Here is a 15,520-nt window from a genome sequence, read left to right on the forward strand (position 1 = left end):
AACCAAGCCAAATGCATGCAATTACAAAAGAAATACCAAATCACTGATATTTTTTTCTTTCTTCTCTTTTTTTAAGGTAAATATCCAAAATGAAAAGAAGTTCCTGAGCTAGTGGAAAAAGAACCCCAAGGGGCTGTGTTCATGATGTGCTACATCAGGAAGAAAGATGGGAATGCACAGGTAAAAGACATCATAGATAAYGCTTCACATTTAGTATTTGTGTTCCCTTACTAGTCTGTGACATGGTGAGATASTACAACTGATGCTGTAGGCACACTCAGACACAATACAGAAATGCTTACCGTGTTCTTGCATAAAGCGTAGCAGTGAACTATCTTCAGAAAAGATGTTTCCTGCAGGTCATCTTTCCTGTGTGCCAGCCCTGTGACATGAGGCATGCAGGTTAAGGCAAAATGAACATCTGAATTCTTTCTGTGTGGAACCTTAAAGCAGGGTGTGCCCAGAATTATAAAGCACCACACTAGCAGTTGCTTAACTCTACAGTCCCAACCATACTCTCCTTCTGAAGGATCCAAGTCAGGATCAGTATCTAACTCTGCTACTTCTCGTACATACATTAATTGTCCCTGCGTAATCAGATAGGTGATATGAGTTAGCTTCACCAAATATTTTTGTGCACCGCTTTAAAACCCTTTCATGATTTTGCTCAATGAGACATGACACAGGAAATTTGTCATGCTTTGCTTCTCTTCTGGGGAGGTATCTGTGTGGCTTCTGGTTTACATAGGCAGCTATTTTGCAGTTTGCAAGATGCAGAGCTTGGATGGCAGGTTGATGGAAGAAGTGTAAGATTTGGAGAGCGTCATGCCAGTTTCAGTCTCAAAGTCAAGGAGATTTTCCCATTAGTAAAACGTGCTATGCAGTCTGACATACAGAGTCTAAGGACTTCTTGCCACAGACACGGAGTTATATTCTCAAAAGGGCTTACATTTACCAGTGGGAGTTTTTTCTTCAAATGATCTAATGATTTAAGAGCCTAAATTTCATTTTTGAAGTGACTTGGGCCAGAAACAGGGAAGTATTTTAGAGTCTAGAGTTACAAAACAGCTTAGCAGAGGGATTATCAAAACGGCTCATAAATGCCTCCAAATCTGCGTGGTGGGACTATTTTGGAGAAATGCACCCGCCACCACCTTTAAGTTTTCTTCATTTTCAAAAATACAACAGTTYCCAGGTGAGGAAGGGGGAATTCGAATCAGATTTCAAAGTGTTGAATTTTGAAAATGAAAACTCCTTTTAGAAGCTACAAAGGCTGGTTATGATTTCAAAAGAGGGGAGCGGAAGCAGAAAGTTTTCCACAAAAAATATGAAAACTTTCATGCAAAAGCTAAAGGAAAATGAATCTCTTTGAAATTGTTGGTAGGTAATCATGCCTCCATTACTCTCCTTCCCTTACTATGCACTATTTCATCCAAGGGCTGGCGAGCACTCAGCTTTCTGATTGCCTGCCCACTTCTGTTACATGCCTCAAGAAGAAAAGAGCCTTTTGAAACCCCAGGCTCTAGCTGCTGAGTCTGGCAAGACAATACAACCCATTCCACAATTGCATACAAGTTTTTTTCCTGGTTTGCAGGGACTGGATGTGATAGGAAGGAGCTAGGCAAACCACATAGCTTGTCTGCAGGACAATAAGCAATGCCTGGATATGCCCTGAAGTCTCCAGTAGAGTCTTTTCTGTTTATATTAGAGCCCCAGTCTAGCTCAACTCTACCAGTAGCCTGGCAGTACCAACCCAAAGTGGGGCAGCAGCAAATAATCCAGAAACAAAACTGTGACAGCCAGCAGGCTGCAGGGAGAAACCAAAAATCAAAGCAGGGTAGTAATTACTAGAGGTTTTTAATTCCTGCAGGATTACTACATGCCAGTGGCAAGCTGCATAGGGAAAATAGGTCTTCCGGCTCTAGCAATGTAATGCCAGCACTTAGAAACATCCAGTAGGACGTGACTATGGCACACTGTTTTGCAGACCAGCCTCCCGGCTTCCACAGCATGTCCCTAGTGAGAGCAAAATGGATGGCCAGGCAGTAACAAGCTGCCCTCGTCATCCCTGGGTCCTTGCGTGGCGCAACCTTCCTGTGGCATTTAATGTCCCGTGCTCCAACTTCTTTACCGGTCTTGGCATGTGCAAGTATTTGGGCTCAGCATTTGGATACAACTTCTGTTCCCTGCTTCAAGTTTGCAGTGCTCAGAAGCCAGTCTGCTCTGCTAGCAGCAGCTCTTYGAATTGCGCATGTGCACACTGCTGGAAACACCCTTTAGTTATGATGGGAGTTCCACAAATGACATGTTAAGTGCTCAGGCAGAGAAGCCAGCAAAACCAGGCCTACGTATTTTTAGTCACCCTGGGACTAATTCCCAGGCTGGCCTTTGCTTACAGTGCTGCATTTACACATAGCAGCCATATGGAATAGRGATATTTGTTACAACAGCTGCTCTGCATTTCTCATAGCAGTGGAAGGAGGGACTGCTCCAAAACAAAACCTGCTGCACTTCTCTCTTTCCAAACACAATCATTCAGGTGCATGCAAGTGCAAAGGAGACAGCTACCCCAGTGCGATCCCTCTGCTTCACAGGGGGCATGCGTTGCTGTCTCCTGCCGGGGACGCCCCAGGCCTAGACCGCAACTCCCATCCCTTAGGAGGCATGGTTGAGTTGTCTGCCTGTCACTCACCTCTCAGGACTACAAGGTTGACAGAGTGCATAGACAACAGGCGTGCCTGTTCCTCCATGTGAGGGAAGCCACTTGTTCTAGGGAGTGCTGATCAGGCTGCCCATTCTCTCAGCTGCATTCCCTTAGCACATGGTCATTTCCCAGGGCTGAAGACAAAATAAATTAATCATATTAGTGGAAACCATAACATCTTCTGTGACTGCTGGTCTATATCCTGCATACRTGCATTCTTAAAAGCAGTCAGTCCTCCCCCGCCCCCTGCAACAACTCCAGGTAAGGACTGACCTCTGTCTGAATCTGTTCTTAATCTCATTCTCAAGCTTGGTGTGCAGGACGGGTTTCTTTCATTCTCTCGTGACCACGCACAAAAGGTCAGAGATTCTGCTAAGCTGCTCATTTCTAGAGAGGCAAAACTACTTGGGGGCAGACCTTCTGAAAGTCCCTATGAATATTTTAGTCCCTTACTGAGGAGACCGACTCTTCCAAAGCAATTGGGACCTGCAGTTTCTTTGAATGTYGTAAGAAGACTCTGCTGCTGTGATTTTTGACATGTATTTAAGAGAACATCACTTTACAGGACAACCATCAAGCCAGCAACTTCTCAGAAGTCACCTTCACTAAAATATTCTTTTATACCTGTGCAGTAGCTGCCTGGGTGGCCTACCTTGGGTATCATGGTAATTGCTGAGAAATTCATTAGCATAACGTGCCATGTGGTATACTGAATTTTCCCATTGCATTTTCCTGTGCAGGATTTATATGCTGTTGGGAAACAAAACGAGAGCAGTTGGGCAGCTCTGGATTCTTCTCATTAAAGCAAGATGAAAAGCAAAGCCTCATTCTGAACTGTCCCTTTGTCACAGCAGCATGAGAACAAGAGGGCTGGAGTGCTTTGTTTCTGCTGAGAACCACATGAAGCAGAACAAYGAGGAAAGCACACATAATTGCCTAAAAGGTTGCTGATACTCCAGAAAGGTTGAGACTCCCTTCAGTTGTTGTCACCTTACCTCCGCCGCATGCTGGCGTACATGACAACACAAGGCAGAGCCAGATCGCACACCTTTTAAACAAGCTTCCTCACAAAGTTATTTTTTCCCCTCTGGCCAAGTATCGCAAGCAAAATCATCATTCTCATTCTAAAATGCCTGACATCCAACCCCGCTGAAAATTTACCAGTGTTTTTCCAAGTCACCCTGAACTGCATGTTAGAGGGAACATTGTCGCACGTTGCCACAAAAATGGGGAAAGAAAGCAAAAGTCTTTACAAAAAAAGATGGCTGCTACCACGGCCATGAGAGGCCATGAGGCTCTGGCCCCTGACCTGCCAAGCAGGTTAAAGTGGCCTTAAGCCTCTGAGGATTYGGAGAGCTTAGAAAAGGTAGGACAGACATCTGAAAACACCTGATGCTCAAGAACTGAGCATGCCTCTTCAGCAAACAGGTAAGAATTGCAAATATTTCCAAATTGAGCTGCCTGAAGTTAGGCTTCCAGAATAGGGTTCCCCCAAGGAACATTTGCCCTGTTTCACCAGCCTGAACCACAGCAACTTCCCTTGATTTTAATGGGCTTCAAAACTGTTCTTCTTGACCAGATGAGCAGACCACATTTCCGTGAGCTGACTGTGTATGGAGGTTTGAGAAACCCCTCTCTAGTCAGCAAGCCTGAAAATGTTGACTGTAAAGTTCCTGAAGCGGTCCCCAAGCAATACCTCCAGGCCAAATTTTTTGAATCATTTCCGTAGCACTTTCTGCTTCTGCTGCTATTAAGAGCAAAAAAGCAAAAAAGAAAATTTATCACCACAGTATTAGGTGCCTGGCTTCCCTGGCCGTGGACAGTAGTCCAAATATTTAGCAGTCACATTTGAATGCTTGTTACCGTTACCTCCATTTCTAGGTTYACTGCCATTCTCTTAGTTGTTAGAATCTGTATGTCACCATGATATTTCAGAAAAAGTATTAAACTATTCAAAATCTAACTTGAAAAATAAATGAAAGCAAAATGAAGCTAGAAAATCATAAGTATTTCTCCTCCTAAATGTATTTCCCATAAGCAAATTTTACTGAGTTAAGAAATGCGTGCATGAATTCTGATTAAATGGGTCAATAAATGCCTCAYAGATTGGTTTCCGTTTGCTTGCTTTTCTCCTAAAGGACTGAGCTGGCTCTGTCTTCAGATGAACAGAATTTCAACAACCCCAGTGCAGGACTGAACTCTGAAGCTGTTTTTCTCTGATAGCAGAAGATCTGTAGTCCTCCTTGTGGTCACCTGCAAGTTCAGCTGGACACTGCATGCTCCTGGAGTAAGTATTAAGTAAAGCTTTTTTTATATCAGAATATTTTAGGGGAAAAAGAAGCGATCTACTAATACTGAAGTATTTAAAAAACACTCTTCAGTTTCCCTCTTAGCTTGGTTTTCATACCACTGGGGGAAGGTGAGGGGCTGGCGTGGGAAGGGATACAAGGTGCTAAAGATCTAAACATCTCAGGTTGGTTCGCTGGGTTTTTTGAGTTTTTTTTTTCTTTTAGGTAAAGCGCTTCTATTGTTCAATTCCAAATGACTGTTCCTTTTCAAAAGTTTCCTTCCATCTTGCTCTAAAAAGTTTCAAAAGCTCAGTTAAAATAAGGAAAACAGGGAACGTTTGCTCTAAAAGACTTTAGTTGACTAAAGCTTTAAATTTTGATTATTTTGCATCAGCCTGAAACAGAGCTTATGTTTTTTGGACTCCCTAAGAACCTGAACTATCATAATGTGCACAGAGCTTATCTAACAAGAGGTTTGAGCTTAGAAACACATGGCTTTTATGCTGAACTCCTTTCCCTCCCTGTGCACCTTGCTCACACCAATTTTCATTGTGAACACGTAATACTGAAGATTTTGGGCCCTTAGAGAGGTAAGACAGTAAGCCCCTGAGAAAACAGCTTTCCCCACTTTTAAGGGCTAACTTAGTTTCCTGTCTTCTTTTCTTTCATGCACTAATTTATCAGTGTCACTTAACATGCACTGATTTTTGATTCCCTTCCAAAACTGTGATGCTCTGTAAAATCCCGAGGAGCACGGAGAGGGTGAATAGGGATTGATTGTTCACTCTCTCTTCCAATACAAGAACTTAAGGGGCATAAGCTAGAACTAAAAGGAAGCTGATTCAACAACAAACTGAAGGAAATGATTGTTTGTGTAAGGCACAGTTATGACCTAGTACTGACCCCTGGGGATCACTGCTAGCTACAGGCCTCCAACTAGATCGCACCACTGATCACAGCCATCTGAGCTCTGCCTTTCAGGCAGTTCTCAATCCACCTTGCTGTCCGCTCCTCTAACCCCCACTTCCTGAGCTTGCCTAGGAGGATGTTATGAGAGACAGTGTCAAAAAAGCCTTGCTGAAGTCAAGGGACACAACGTCCACTGCTCTCCCCTCAGCTACYCAGCCAGTTACTCCATCGTAGAAGGCTATTGGATTGGTTAAGCAGGATTCCCCCTTGCTGAATCCATGCTGACTACTCCTGACAACCTTCTTTCCCTCCACATACTTAGAGATGACATCCAGGAGGAGCTGTCCCATCCCCTTTCCAGGGATGGAGGTCAGGTTGACTGGCCTGTAGTTGCCTGTGTCCTCCTTCTTGCCCTTTCTGAAGACTGGGGTGATACTGGCTTTCTTCCAGTCTTCAGACACCTCTCCCGTTCTCTGTGGCCTTTCCAAGATGATGGAGAGCGGCCTAGCAATAATCCGCCAGCTCCCTCAGCACTCGTGGATGCATCCCATTGGGRCCGATGGACGTGCGGGTGTCCAGTTTGCCTAAATGATCTCTAACTTGATCCCCCTCAACTAAGGGAAAGTCTTCCTTTCTCCAGAATTCCTCTGTTGTCTCTAGGGTCTGGGATTCTTGAGGATTCCTGAGTGTAAGCACCAAAAGGTGCTAACAGAAAGCCTAGGAACAAAACATCTTGTTTTGTCCATCAGGTAACTCAGAAATCCTGCTAACAGGCTGAAATCGTACCGATTCCTTAAAGCTGAATCCTGCGCCTTTCCCTCATCTAAATGACTTAAGATTTACGGATGCAGAAAGCTGACAGGTAGTCACCTATAAAAACACGTAATCACAAAGTTCAGCAGTGCTTTCTTAATTATACAGCAAGACCGAGACTTAAGAGGTCAGAATCAGTCAGCAGAGAACCACAAATAATACTGTACAGATTTTCAGGCAAACTTGATGAGAGTGAAAAAGATCCTGCTCTCAGGACAGCACATGGATGTTCAGCAAGAAGAGGTCAAGGTAGTCTCAGTTTAGCAGAAAATAGTCTGCTGCCTGCATGGGGCACCGATTCTGGTAACATTTGACAGGTCAGTGTCCACAAGATTTCCTCTGACTGCTGTAAAACTGGTTTTGTTTCTATTTTTGAAGACACATGCACAAGTGCACACAACTAATTCTACGCATTATATTTGAAATACTTTCCCCAAAGCTTTTTAAAATTCAGAAGAGTGGTATTTTTCTTACCTGGCTTTCTATCTTGGCTGCATCCTTTGAAGTGGCAGAAGTATAAAGTGAGACTTCTCAAGCTTCAAAGATTTCTCTTCTGCTACCACTCTCTCCAAACATATACTAGGTGGAAGAGGGAGGGAACTCTGTGCTTACAACTTGAACAGACCAGGACAGCATAACTCCAGGGTATGGCTTTCCCTGCTTATACTTCAGCATACAGCCACAGAAAACATAGCAATCAAAAGCAGTAATAGCTGCCCAGCAGAAAACACTAAGAAAACTGGATCAACACTGGTGACATAAGTATTAATTAGGAATAGGCAATAGATCAAATTCTGGAGGAGAAGGCAAAAAAGATGAACAATATCAGCATCTGCATCTCAGGCTGAATCCTTTCCTAAAGTTTTGAAAATTCACAACTTATTTCCTTCCCTTTACACATCAGTTCCAGACACAGAACAAGAATTACCTGCATCTGGACAACATACACTTGCTTATGTGCCATTGATGCCCACCGCTAGATATGCTGCAGGGGCAGATCAGTTTAGTCCAAGGGAGCAAAAGGGAAACAAGGGGAAAAATTCTCAACTTTTTGCCCCCAGAGAGATATTTTCTACCTGTATAGGCAGCCCACAGCTTCCCTCAAAGGGATTTAGGAAAGCCGTCCCACTTTCTTTCAGGGAGCCTCGTGCTCTCAGATCTCTTGAGCGTTTTGGAAAAATCGCCCACATAAACATTAAGCCTGTGCTTTTGAAACTACTCTCCTAAGAGAGCTGAATGCTCACTTCCCATTAATTTTCATTCGTTTCAAAGCCTCTAGAAAGACAGCCAGCCCCATTCCCTGAGGGACCCCTTGAGTAGGGACAACTTTACACGAACAGCTGCCTCTGAAAGCCGTCTGTCAGCTACCACAGCCCTCTGCAGGACATGCCCCTGCTGCAGGGACCAGCTAGATGCTAGAAAGGCCCCAGGGGCTACAGAGCAACAGAAGCAACTAATACTGAAAAATTCAGACTATCTGGTCAATTAACTTTTGGAGCTGACTACAGGAAGATAAGCAGGAGCTCGCCCCATGCCAAGCCCCAAGGGCCGCAAGCTCCCAAAGCCTGGCAGCGCAGTCATGCCAACCTGCAACTGCAAGCCTGCCCCTATATCTACTCAAGAGACAAGAATTAAGGGAAGCTGTGGTCGCACTCTACTGGGAGGAAGAGGCTAGTCCAGAGAGCAGGGCTGGACAGGATATAATTTTCCGCAATGTCTGCATAATGGATTCCACACCAATTCCAGGATTAAAGATAGCTTCTCTGCAAGGCACTGAATTATGCAGTCAGAGCAAGGGTGCTGCAGGGAGCCTTACAGCAACAATTACAGAGAACAGGGAATTTAATAAAAACAAGGTCAAGAATTTTGGTGCCTGATAGCCCAACAGCACTAAAATCGGAGAAGGTACTTTTTGCTGCCCCTTTTTATACATGTATATATAAAAAAAAACCCCAAACAAATGTTCGGCAATTATAATAGCTAACTAGCAAAGCTCAACCATATAAACGCTTGCCAAACTGTGCAGTAAGTTCCCCTTTAACCTTTGTCTTCTGTTTCATATGCTTTATAGCTGTAATTTGTAGCAGAGAGAGAGTAGATGAAGTTGTATGAGTTGATACTTGAAACACAGTATTATCACTAGATAAAATACATCTGAAAGGAGTCAATTAAGATTTTAGAAACCATGCTCCAAAATTAAAGCTATCTAAACATGTTCTGTTAAGACCCCTCCAATTTGAGAATTCTGTTGCCTAGGCAACCTAGTTACAATGTATCTCAGACAGTTCAGACTGTGCTTACTATTTTAAGTAGAAATGCCATCCATTTAATGCACAGCTGATTTTTAGCAAAAGGTATGTGTACATACAGACAAACCACATTTGTTTTGCATTCAGAAACCAATACACTCACATAGTACTTTCAAAGGCAAATCTGAGCTGCAAGTCCAAGGATGACTGAACAAAAACGTAACAATGCTTAAATAGCAGTAAAGCCTGATTAGCGGGGTGGAACTGGCAGCTGCACAGAAAGCCTCACGTATGCAAAAAGGACCTGCTGATCTTGTTGCTGAGATATAAGTAATCAAGCAGTGGTAGCGAGCATATACAACTATTTCACTTTGCTTCATTACATCCAACTAGAGACTGGCTAAGCAAGTGAATAAAATTATTTCATATTGCCACTTGGAGAACTCTCAGACAAAGACAGAACCATGCAGGAGCATGGAAAGAGTCTGCCATAAAACCTCTCTCAATTTCAGACCTAACCTTTTCTTCAGCAGTCAGAAGTACTTGCAAAAGGTGTGGAGTTGCACATTGCTGGATCTCCCTGCAAAGGTGTCAGTGGAAAACATCCTGGCTGTTGCCAAGCAGACAAGATCTAGAAAGTGTTCAAATGCGAGGCTCAGTACCTTCTGTACAGGCAGGTATGGCAGATGAGGCTTTCTGTGAAGATACTAAAATTTCCTGGGCAAAGCTGCTAAAAGAGGAGCTATATAGTTTTCCTGTTGGACAGTGAGAAAGCATATATAATTAATTCCAGGTAAGCATTTCAGGCCTTGCTGTGAAACAAGAGACACTTCTGCCCGATCCATACTGGGCATGTCAGAGAGGAACAAAGCTCMGCAGAAACACGTGTATGGTACCTTGTATTGCTCTGTCATCTGGATGCTACATTTGGGATTGCATTACTGGACAAAGCATTCACTGTTCGGTAGCAGTCTTCTCATTGCTAAACTGGCAGGTTCACCTTCTGAGGAAGTCACAGCAGAGGCGCTACAAGGAACTCTAGGAAGAGAGTAAGACATAATTAACCATAATGACTATTGAGAATTGTGTGGGATGTGTGCCATCTGCTTCAAGAAACCAGTCACCAGAGAAGACCTTCTGAGAAGGTATGTACCAGGTTAGCCTCTCTGCATCACTACTGAATGCCACGTGCTAGATGTGTGAGGTGAGGCTTTTCACATGAAGCCAGGAAGAACTGGGCAGTGCGGAGGCAGGTGAAAATTCTTAAACTAACTCAGTCCGGAGAGGTTTTTAAATTGGAAACGGTGTTTTCACACAGAATGAGTTGCAGGAAAGTCTTGCAGCAGGGCTGTTAGAGGTACAATCTTTGAAATTTCTCTCCTATTCTGCCTCTTGCAGCATCAGTTTAATGCATTGTAAGACTTTACGGGAATGTGACATTCCAGAAATACACACATTATCTTCCAGTTACCTTTATATACAGTTACGTATTTTATGTCTGATACTTGGGTAATGTACAGTAGTTGCACAAGTTTAAGTGGCCAGGCTTAGCTACAAGCATCATTCCAGCAATTAAACCATTTCCCCAAATCTATAAATTCTACTTCAGAGTTGTTTGGGTGACAGGCCACCATCGATTCTCCCTTCCACAGAAAGCTTGCTTAGCAAATCAATAGGAACGTACATTTGGAGGCCCCGACACCAAAAAAAAAAAAAAAAAATCACCTGCCATAAATAGTATCATGCTAAGATAAAAGTTTGCTTTGGAACAAGATTATGCTAAGACACTGAATTAATTGACCTGATTTATTATCACTTGAAAAAGGTAGTAAATGATGTTTACTTCAACTCTCGCCCCCACAAACACCATTATGCAACCATCTTTATTTTCCTCTCTGTAATTTCTTACTTGGTTAAAAGCTTTATTTACTAAAAAAAACTTACACATTTATAATAGTTCCCCTGTCCTGCACTTCAGATGAAGAGCATAGACACAAAGAATATTGAGAAATTTAATACAGGTAAGTGACTGATCAGATTATGACATGCACATTGGTTAAATAATTTATGATCCTCAGATTACAGATAAGCAAACTGCTCATTTCAAGTAATGGAGATTTAACTTTCATTCTTCCTTTGATCTGAATTCTTCCAAAGATTATTTATCAGTTGATTGAATCTTGTAGGGACATGGGGGTTTTGACCTCTGCTTATTTATTCCATTTTGCTATTTAACTTCAGTTTGCTAGCAAAAACAAGGACACGGCTGTGACAGTTCACAGAGATGCAATTTGTCTATTGAACTTACCTTGGCATCTGTTAGACACAAAGAAACAAAGGAAACTGCATAAATATTCATCGGCAAAGTAGTCAACCACAATACTGGATTTGAAGCATTATGTGTTATTTTTGTAATGATAATAGTGATTCATCAGCCCTAATGATATCTCAGTGCACTGCTTGACTGATCTTTTACTCGTGTGAGTATAATTTATTTTTCCATTTTATGTCTTGCCTATCATTTGTTCCCAAAATATGGAAGGAAATTTACATAATAGAATTCTGCTTAGTGGCACTGGGCAGGTTAGGATTTTTCTTTCAGGTAACGATGGCAGTATCAGTTCGTTCTTTGCTTTGCATCTCATTTGAATAAAGCCTATAATGCGACAAGCAAAAGATGGCACTGCCTCACAACCGGCTAATTGTAGGAGGAATTATGGTGCAGGTATTAGGTAGCGTGGACTCATCTTTGAAACCTATCATTGCTTCTTTAAAAAACATACTCTTTTAGCCTAGTTTCAAAAGTCAGCTTTATTTGTCAACTGTGTTCATTCCTATAAATGTATCTTATAATGATTTGTTTTTCTGGATCGTAAATCTGCCAGAACACAGAGAGAAACTATCTCGTCTAACAAAAGACTGATCAATTTAACAGCTTATCACTACAGCTGGGATTTTTTTTTTAACACATTGAAGAAAGTTACATTTTTAAAAGCATGTAAGGGCTCTCTTCCCCACTCACTTTCAGTAGGCATCTAAATCACTTAGAATCTTTTGCATGTATGCCTGAAACCTCCAGAAAGCTGATGGGAGTAAGCCATTAACTCTTTTAGACATTAGGGAAACACTGACCTGTGCTCATAAACCTGCAGATTTTCTGCAATGTATAAAAACCCCCGAATGCCTACAAAGCACTCTGAGTTTAAAATGTGAACTGAGGGCTCATTTAATTTGTTGGAAGGAAAAAGGGAGGAAGATGCAAATGCTTTGGTGTAGCTTCCWACCAGTCAAAGCACTATAAGAAAGGCTGAGACAGATTTAGTTTGCAGCAGACAGGAGCCCCTCTCCCTCCCCTAAAAGAAAGTGGAGATCTTTCTTGAAACCACTGAAAATGCAAGAAAAATCTTAGAGTAGCAGCGAGGAGAGAATCAAGATCACAACTGGAGCACCAAAAGATCTGCAAAGAGCTAAGCTCCACCACTTTCTCACCTTGCAGATCTCCTCAGAGGTGTGAGCAAACTTGTGTTTTGCAACAGGTTCCTCTGGCAACCCTAAACCAGAAGACAGATGGTGGATCTGCCTCACTCAAGACTGGCATTTTATGACTTTCCTCCTTCATATGACTGAACTGAGTTTATAACCCGAGCTTATAACCCCTTTGCCTTCATTATTCTTTGATACTCTCTTCTTCCCACCTAGTGACTTATGGTTTCTACTCCTTTCTGTCATGATTTTTCTTAAAAAAATAATTGCATTTGCTCTGCTCCTTCCCTTTGCTAGACTGAAAATACTGATCTTCCTAGACCCCTGATCACATGAGTAACTCTTTGCTGCACCTGTTCCAGTTTGCATTCCCCTTTCTTGAACAAGGGCTGGTGAAACTATTCACAATACTCTAGATGAGGTCTCTCCTCAGAGCTTTCTATGGGCACTGGACTGTCTTCCATTAAACACCTCCCCTGACATGGGAAGATGAGAGACAATGGTCATGAACTGAAATGCGGAGCTGCAACTCGGCATAAAGAATTTTTCACTGGGAAGCCAGTGCTAGAGGAAACCCCGAGCAAGCTGCTCTGAATGCAGTGTTAACCATGCTTTTAGCAGGAGCTCAGCCTCTCCTTCCAGGCCCGCAGTCCCATGCTCCCTGAGAAGTGCAACACCACAAATCAGTAACAGCCAGATCCAGTACAATTATGACCACCTGATTCTGTAAACCATGCTATTTCAGCTCAAATCCCTGATATTTCCAGTTGGTGTTGAGTCACTGAAAAATGCCTCTTTTTTTTTTTTCTCCTGATGAAAGGAAGCTGGATTTTGACAAGCTCTCTTGGCAGGGTCTGTTCTTTTAGGCCTACAGTCTCCCAGGAGACACTCTGCCTCTCTTGCTTGAGCCCACTCTCCAAACCTGTTCTTTACAACGTGCTTTGGTCCTCGAGGTACATCTAGTAACATGCAGGGTCACCAAGGTCCCTAGCAATTACCATTTGTTTGGCTCCTTTCACCTGGCCTTTGCTGAACTCTTGACTTGTGCCAGCTATACTGCTTTGAACTGGAATAGAGCATCTTGCATAATTAATGCACATCCCTTTTCCTCTGTTCATTTCAGAGAACATTTTTGCTTATCGTTTGCTTGCTTAGGAACCATGAAACCAAACAAAGTAGGTCTGGAAGACACCCCAAGGGATCAGCTCATCCATTACCCCTTCCCTAAGGCCTACAGAGTTAATAACACAACGATAAGCTTGCAAACTCCAGCTGCCAGGCTTTCAAAGTTTGGCTACTCCTAAATAAGTATGTTGCTCTTGTCAACATGGGAGTGTGTGTGTGTTCGCTGATCTGTGCAGAGATTAATTTTAAAACGTACGTTCGGCTCAGATGGCCCACTGCTAACATTATATGCATCAGTAAGTTTCATATTATGCAACTACCAGCACTTATGCTCAAAGAAAGCACTTTTTTACTCATAACAAAAGGTAGTTGCTATGCTCTCATTAAAAGACAAAAGCAATGAAAGATTGGTTCCTTGCACAGCATCATCTGCCTTTTCTGTTAAAAAATATTTATAATATTCGGGGATGCATCGTTAATTCTCTACGCATCTCTCTCGTGCAGCACAGCTGAATTCTAATACATGTCTTTATTTGATTAGACTACTCAGTGAGTTTTAGCCATTACCAAATAGTCCTCTCACTGCACAGTTTCTCTACAGGTCATTCCTCTAAAGGGCTATCTGTAGGTTAAAAAGAAACTCTGTTGCCTTTACCTCTTTGTTGTTTCATTTGATACTGATTTTCTGGTCATTTTTATCCCCAGTAACTGCATCTAGAGATACTACGTAAGTAGGAATGCAAGTGAACTGGATCTTGTTCCCTCCCAGGGTGGGGATTATGTGGTGAAGTCCCATTACGGGGGCCATGGGAGAGTCGCAGCAGTCACAAAGCTCTTCTGAACTGGAACATGGTCCAAACTGGACCATGAACTGGAACAAAGTCCTATAGTACAGCAGCAACCAAGGCAACCAGACAGAGATGACAGGTAGATTGCAACACCACAGAAACCCTCAGATAGCTGACTTTGGATATGTTTACACAGGGCCACACACCAACTCTGAGATGGCTGTWGCAGTGCAGTCTCAGGCCTTAATGGACAAAGCTAAAAATTTGACTGAAGTAGATGTGAGCTACAATGGCCCTGAAGAAAGGCAGCCTGCTCCTCGTAGCTAGTTTTGCCCTTGGCCTAAAACTTACAGAGGAAATACTTCAAAGAGGTGAGTAAAGGCATATTCATTTCAATTGGCTGGTGGGCACAGTCAGGGATTGTGAAGGCACAGGGTACAGTGGGGCAGACCCCAGCAAGCCTCAGCCTTTCCTAGAAGAGCTTTCTGCACCCACAGAGCCACTGCGACATTCTTTGAGACCTTTTTCTGCCATATTTGCTTCAAAAACCCAAGAGATTTCTTGCAAGGGGGAATCTTGCGAGGGCTCTGCAGTACTGTGAACTTGGGTCAGCTGTATGGAGTAATGTTTACGCACTTGCGTGAACATACAAACACCCTCACCCTACACACTTACCAGCTCATGGGGTTGATTCAAAGAGAGAGCATAGACAAGCTGGGACACAGATCAAAATCCTTCAAATTCAGCAGAAAAATACTCATCAAGTCCTATCAACTTCTAGCTCTCTTTGGAACACCAGCAAATATCCTAGGAAGAATCCTCTGTTGGGAACATGGGTGGAAGCGGGATTGCAAGGTGTATGATGTTTGCATTCATGCATCAGAGAAGCAAAACTAGAGGATGCAGAGGACAGAAAAGCGACGTGGCTGATCGATCCTCTGTCCCCATTGCTTCCACCCCATATCATTGGTTACTTCTTCCAGGCTTTTTAGTGTGCAAAATTCTTGTGCAATCCCCTTCACTTGTTTTGAGTACTAGCCAAAATAGTGGCTTTTCTAGTTTTCTAGTTACAAATAATGATGTTTTGCTGCCTCGTAACATACTAGAATCTTTTTAACTACAGATGAAGGAGTTTGTTTTGAAAACATCCACCCAAACAAA

Source organism: Rhea americana, unplaced genomic scaffold (genome assembly GCF_003343005.1).
Source record: "Rhea americana isolate MKP2758 unplaced genomic scaffold, rheAme1 scaffold_107, whole genome shotgun sequence".
Classification (NCBI taxonomy): domain Eukaryota; kingdom Metazoa; phylum Chordata; class Aves; order Rheiformes; family Rheidae; genus Rhea; species Rhea americana.